Genomic DNA, 7,745 nt, shown 5'->3' on the forward strand with positions numbered 1-7,745 from the left:
ATATTAGAATTTCATATAGTCCAAGTAAAAAAAATTAATAAGTAAAATATCATTAATTTAAAAGTCTTAAATATTATAAAAATAAGCAAATGACCCAATAATTCTTATCTTTTATCATATTTGAGTATTCGACTTTATTTAACCTCTTGATTATAAGTATGTCAACACCACTCGCGGCACTCATGGCCCCCAACAAGTCATATATAAATATATGAATATAATTCAGATATTTGCCAACATTTATGATGGAGTTTTTGATTTTGTTAGGGACTTTTAATTTCTATATCCAAGTGAAGTTGACTTCTTCACCTTTTCACAAGGACTCTTCATTGCTGCTAAGGAAGGTATAGGCTGATTTGTTGGTGAATGACCCGCTTGGAGCCAATACCGATATTAGCATGTTCTCCTTCTTAGAGTTGGAAGGAATGAAGGTTGATTTGACCAGGTTAGTGATGTTTTCTTGGATGTCCATAGAGATTGAAGAGAGATCCTAATTTCCAAAATTGTAGACTGAGTCCACTTTGGTAGCTATGTCATTTAGGGTTAGAGGACCCTCAATCATGTCCCTAATAGCTGTCTGGTTTGGGATCCAAGCATCATTCATGAAGCTTACCCTGTTACCTTTGTGGACAACCCATTTACTAGCCTTGTTGCATGTGTCTCACCCCTTGAGAATATATTGCCAGATAGGAGATATTGGCTTCTTGGTAGTATGATTCCAATTACAGTACTTAAAGATCAAAACTCTAGCCCATAAGTTGGAGGTGTTGTGGTAGATTCTCCAAGCTAGTCCGGCATAAGAAGCTTTATTTTTAAGCTCAGCTTTTTGCAAACCCAGCCCACCACTAGACTTCTGCCTAGTGACTTTGTCCCAATTAACCAGGTGCAATTTATTCTTATTTGGAGTTGTGCCCCAGATAAATTTCTTCTGAATTCTATCAATTTCTTTGGTAGTCTTGGTGGGCAGTTTTGATGTATTGTATGACATGGCTTGGGATACTACTCAGAGATGCCTTGGCAAGTATGGTCCTTCCAATCATATTATGGCAATTTATTTTCCAGCCAGCCAGCTTGGATTGCATATTATCAATATGAATTGGAAGTCAGTACTAGTAGGTCTCTTATGGAACATAGGGAATCCAAGATACTTCCCAGAGGATGTTTTAGCTTGTATTGACGGTGTATTTGTAAGGCATTCCATCGTGTCCTGCCTTGTATTAGAGAAGAAAATGACCCTGGACTTTGTGAGATTTATTTTGTGGCTATAATTCTCACTGAATGCTTGTAGGATGGAGTATATAGTGGTGCAATTTCTAGTGTTGGCTTTTGCAAAGAGAGTAAGGTCATCAGCAAAGAATAGGTGAGACATTTTTGGGCCAGACCTACTGATACTGATAGGGTGCCATTTTTTGTCTTGGACAGCTTTATCAATTGACCTTGATAGCCTCTCCATACACAAAATGAACAAGTAAGGGGAGATTAGGTCCCCTTGTCCGATGCCCCTAGGGGGCTTGAAGGGCTCTGTTTTGCCCCCATTCACTAGGATTGAGATGTTGTATGAGCTAATGCATGACATGATTAACTTAATCAGCCAGGAGGGAAGTTGAAAGCATGCAGTGTGTCCCTAATGAATGACCACTCTAGCCTGTCAAAAGCCTTTTCTTAGTCAATTTTGAGAATCATATGAGCCTGGCTCCCTTTCATTTTTCTAAAGTGAGTAATGTATTCTTGGAGAATGATTGCAATATCAGAAGCCCTCCTATTTGATAGGAAACTAGCCTGGCTAGGTCCAATTATTTCAGGTAGCAGGGGCTTGATCCTGTTGACAATGATCTTAGTGATGGTTTTGTAGACGGTGTTACAAAGCCCTATTGGCCTGAAGTTTCTTAGCATGGTGGCTTGGGGACACTTGGGGATGAAACAGAGTAGAGTATGATTCATGGTCCCATCCATGGAGTGAGAGTTGAAGCATTGCTTGCGGAATTCAATTACTGAGTTTCCCACAATGCTCCAGTACCTTTGGTAAAAAAAGGGTAAAGCCAATGTCCCCTTGGTCATAGATCCAATTACCACTTTCCTCTTTGAGGGAAAGGATCATATTTCTTCTTCTCCTATTAAGAGTGGGTGTGTGGAAGAATCTAGTATTGGCATCCCCTTTAATAAGCCAATCATCCCTTGACTTAATTTTCCAGAATTCTTCCTCATTCTTCAGGATAGAGTCAAGTTCTCCGGTCAGGTTGCTTTCTAAGTTTTGCAGGTAATTGCTGAACTGGTAGTTTGGTGATTTTGGATCCCAGCAATTCTGGCTAGGATCCTTCTCTTTATGTGGAAGATGTTGCCAAAAGTGTGCCTGTTCCACTAGGTCACAATGCTTTTGAATGTTTCAGTTGATTGGATTAGGGGGAGTTATTGGTGAAAGCTTCATTGATGAGACTAAGGAAGGAGGAGCGGCTAGTCCACAGGGATTCAAACCTGAAATGTCTGTTGGAATTATTGAGGGAGTCCCCCTTTAGCATTATTTGAATAGGGCAATGATCTGAGTGGGTCCTAGGTAGGTGTATAACAGTAGCCTCAGGGTACTGGAAAATCCAACAATCGTTAGCAAAGCACCTATCTATCCTTTCTAGAATCAGACTACTCCTATTTTTGTATCTTTTGTTTGTCCAAGTGAATTTGCTGCCTTTGTACCCTAAGTCAACTAGCTTGCATTCATTAAGGCAGTCACAAAATAAATTACTACAACTTGAGTTAATGAGGTTGCCCCCAAATTTGTCCCTAACTTTTATGACTTCATTGAAGTCTCCGCCTACAAGCCAGTTATTAGGATTGCTTTTGGAGATAGTAACCAGACTTTCCCATAGAAACTTCCTATCAGCTAAAATATTTCTAGCATAAATGAATAAAAATAACCAAGGGGTGTGGGATGGGAGTACCTTAATCATGGCATGGATGCCCTGAGGGGTAGTGGAAACCTCATCAATAGTGACACGGTCTTCTTTACACATCATCACAATCCCACCAGACAAGCCAACAGCCGGAGATTGGATAAGCATATCAAAATACAGCTCCTCTGTCAGGTTTTTGTGATCAGCCATCTTAGTTTCTAGCAATACCAGCAGTGCTGGCTTGTGGAGCTGAACCATGTCCATGCAGTGCCTCTTAAACTCTGCACTATTTTCACCCCTAACATTCCATATGATGTAATTTATCAGGGGTGATTGGCTGTTTGGGGACTGGTTTCTGTGAGACTTCTCCGTTCCCTGGGAAGACCTCATTAATTTCTTGTGGTTCTTTTTCTTCATCCTTGGGTGTGGTGAGAGACTAGGCTCAAACCATACTTGGTCGTGGTATTGGGACACAACATCACAAGCACCTCGCTAGTCTCCACACTGAACTCGATTGCTCTAACTGAGTCCAGTAGTAGAGAGTCTGTGCGAAGTGGGCCGTAGGTTGTTCCTTCCATTTTCGGTGGGTTTTTCCTTTTCAGGAGATCTAAGGCTTTGTTGATTTCCCTTGTGATATTTCCCAGTGGTGGTGAATGGTTCTTCTCTACTAGAGCAGAAGGTGATGGAGTCTCGTGGTTTTGGGGTTCGATGGTCACAAATGCTGGAGACGTTGTTGGGTCCTCCGTTCCCGGGTCTGGGAAGAAGAGGATTGACTGGAATGCTTGAGAGATTAGGGTGTTTAGCATTGGTGGGTCCAAATTGGGATGCATGTTGTCATTGCTTGTCATCGCCTGCCACAGGCTCGAGCCAAAGGCTGCCAAGGCCCGCCCTGTTTAGGGCTTCCACCGTTACCCTCGCCAGATGCGCAGGGTTTTGGACAATCAAGGTTACTGGTTGATTTCACAGGGTGAAATTGTAGGCTAGTCCTTGTCCCTGAAGTGCCACTTCCAGCCAAGATGCAGGTGAGTGGTTCGGTGGCAGAGGTAGCGACGTCACAATGGTGGATGGTGGCTGATTTTTTTCCATTTTTGTGTTTTTTTGTTTCGCTACTTTGGGTAATGGTGGGGGCTATGTTAACAAGCCAGCTCATAATGGAGTCATTTGATGTCAAATCTAGGTCAGTGGAAAGGTCATCGGTTAATGCATCTGGAGAAGTGGATTCGAAATTAATGTGGTACCTGTTTGAGTGGACAGAAGGTGTCATGTCACCTGAGATTGGGTGGGTTCTCATGTGATACAGTGTTCATGGAGTGTGTTGAGTTCTTCCCATCAGAGCAGTCCGCTGAGAGAGGAGTAGGGGGCGTAGATATTTGGGTAGGGGTGATTATTTGGGTTGGGCGGTTCCAATTGGGTGTGAACCCCAGTTGTTGCTTTTGTATTGGCTTGGTGGCCTAGTGCCACATCTTTAGCAGATTAGCGTCTGAGGTTGGGAAATGGGTAGGGGCCTCCTTGTAGGCATCATTAAAGGGCCCAGTAGAAAATTTGGTGTCTTCTCCGTTAGGCCCGTTCCCGCCTTGCGTTTGGCACTATACTTGGGTTGGGGCCGCGTGTGTTGGGCTATTGGGGAGTGCGGGTGGGATTTTGTTTGTTGACAGGGCCATTGGACCTGTTGTAATTCTTGGACTGGTATTATTGGACTTAAAATTATATTGAAAATTTTGGTTTCCACAAACTTACTTGAGTTTGCATCGAACATCTTTACCCGGATCTTCTAATTTTGGTGCATGAAGCTGATTGTTTTCGTTTCCGATGTTCCTTTCCTTCGTCATTTGTTGACTTTCTTTCTTTCATCTAGGGAAGGTGACTATCTTCCATCTATCTTCCTCCCCTTCCTTAGTGTCTATCCCTGAATTTTCTGGGCCTTCTTATGACAGTGGTGGTTGGAATTTTTTGAAATTGCAATTTTGGGTCGTGTGACCAATTTTTCCACATGTTGTGCATAGTGTACCTTCACTTTCATAAATTATTGCTTGTTTGTGGTCACCAACGATTATTGATGTTGCCACTACAGTTTCTAGGGGTACTTGTGTAACGACCCCGGTTCCCCCTCCGTGAACCATCGTGACGGCACCTAGTCCCTACGACTAGGTAAACCTAATACTGCGGAAAAATAAACCAAATTGCGGAAGAAAAATAGATAAAACCCGAAATAGTGAATAAAACAGTGTTTAGTAGTGCCGCTCGGCATACACAATCTCAACTCTTGAAAATAAATACTTTTCCCAAAACCCGGAATCTCATGATCACAAGCTAAGGATACTACATAGTGCTCTAACTCCAGAATGTCTAAAACAAAGTAAATACAGAAGGGTTGTAACTATAAGAGAGAATGGAGAGAGACTCCTCGGTCTGCGGACGCGGTAGATATACCTCGAAGTCTCCGAAAGATCGCCTCGCCTCAAGGATGGTAAGTCAGAGTAGAGGTACTTGGATCTACACATGAAAAACATGCGCAGGAAATGCATGAGTACACCATAGCGGTACTCAGTAAGTGCCAAGCCTAACCTCGGTCGGGTAGTGATGAGGAAGGTCAGGGCCTACTGAGATTAAATAAAATATAAAGTCCGACAGTGTAGAACCGAGCAGTATAAATGAGTACAGCAGTAAGAGTAACACAGGATATAAAGGAAAACGACAACTGAAACAGAAACAAGTAATCACGGTAAACAAATACAACTCAACACAGAGGTAACAGCCAGGGGATTCTCCCAGGATACCTTCCTGTAGTCCCCAAATATAAATATCCAGTGGATCTCCCGGGTGCAGTCCCGTAGTCCAACTCATAAATGCGCGGGGATCTACCGGAATACCACATCCGTAGTCACAAATATAAATACTCAATACTGGGGGGAATCTACCGGGTGCAGTCCCGTAGTTCTAATGTAAAAGTGCAGGGGGATCTCCCGAAATACAATTCCGTAGTCCCAAAGTAAACATACAGGGGGATCTCCTGGGATACCGTCCCGTAGTCCCAAAGTAAATACATAGCAGCAACAAAAAGAATACTCAATTCAATAAATTTTCACACCAAGGTAAAGCATATATATTTCTAACCTAGCATGTTGCACATAATTCAAATAGGGCAGTAGAACAAATAAGCAGTTAAATCAATTAGGCATGCTTCCCTAAGATAACAACATGCTTAACTTGCAAGTAGTGTAAACAAGAAAGGAAAAAACAATTCTAAGTACTTAATGGAAATCAGATTTTCAACAATCAGCACAAGAACACACTCGTCACCTTACGTACAAGGCATTTCAAATAACAAATATACTAAATCCTAAGGGGAAGGTCCCCCACACAAGGTTAGGCAAGCCACTTACCTCGAACCGGCTCAATAATCAACCCGAAGCCACGTTCTTGCCACGAGTATTCAACTCCAAATGGCCCAAATCTGTTCAATTCAATTGCATAATGTAAATAATACTTCAAGTAACTCATTCTACAAATAAATTCTAAGCTAATACGCGAAATTAGGTGAAATGACCAAAATGTCCCTCGGGCCCACGTCTCGGAATCGAGTAAAATTTACATTTCCAGAAACCTCACGCTCTCACGAGTTCATTCATACCAAAAGTACCAAAATCGGACCTCAATTGGTCCCTCAAATCATCAATCAAAGGTCTCTAATTAATCAAGCCCTAACCCTCAATTTGCCACTGATTTTCCTTAAATTTTCATGCTTAGGATGATAAAAATCACAATAATAACGAGTTTAGGTTCCAAGAATCTTACCTCCTCGAAGCTCTCTCGAATTCCCTCTCAAAAATCTCCCCAAAAGCTCACTTCTCGAATGAAAATAGTGAAAGAATAGCTCAAATTCGCGAAGGCAACTATTTATATATTCTGCCCAGCTAATCCGCTTCTGCGGCTCTAGGAGCGGTCCCGCTTTTGTGGAAACAACGTCGCATCTACGATAATTCACTAAAGGCACTGGGCCGCATCTGCGCTTCTTCCACCGCACCTGCGGTCTCGCAGGTGCGCCCATACCACCGCACTTGCGGAAACTGTCTTCCAAGCACTTCGCCGCATCTGCGTCTCCCCAAGCGCTTCTGCGATCACGCACCTGCGGTCCCCAATCCGCAGGTGCAGTTATGACAAAAGTTCAGCAGCTGGAGCTGAACAAACCAACTCCCAAATCTTCTGGCAACTTTTCGCAACCATCCCGAGGCCCCCGGGACCTCAACCAAAAGCACAAATGAGTCTAATACCACTGTCCCAACTTATACCAATCCTTAAATCACCTAAAACAACATCTAAATGATGAATCAACCATGGATTCAAGCCTAAGAACTCCAAAACTCTAAAAATATGCTTTCGATCAAAAAGTCTATCAAACCTCGTCCGAATGACCTGAATTTTTGCACACACATCACATTCAACACAATGGAGCTACTCAAACTTCCGGAATTCCATTCTGACCCTCGGATCAAAATCTCACTATCGAATCGGAAACTTCAAAAATCCAACTTTCGGCATTTCAACCCTAAATTAGCTACGGACCTCCAAAATGCAATCTGATCACGCCCCTAAGCCCAAAATCACCCAACGAAGCTAACAGAACCATCAAAATTCCATTCCGAGGCCGTCTTCACACTGTTTTGACTACGGTCAAATTTCCAACACTTAAGCTCTCATATAGGGACTAAGTGTCCCAAACTCTCCGAAACTCAAAACCGAACATCCTGGCAACTCAAAATAGCAGATAAACACGGGGAATGTAGTTAATAGGGGATCGAGGCGTAAATTCTAAAAACGACCGGCCGGGTCGTACATCTCCACACTTAACATCGTCGTCTC

The sequence above is a fragment of the Nicotiana attenuata genome, unplaced genomic scaffold (assembly GCF_001879085.1).
Source record: "Nicotiana attenuata strain UT unplaced genomic scaffold, NIATTr2, whole genome shotgun sequence".
Taxonomy (NCBI): Eukaryota; Viridiplantae; Streptophyta; class Magnoliopsida; order Solanales; family Solanaceae; genus Nicotiana; species Nicotiana attenuata.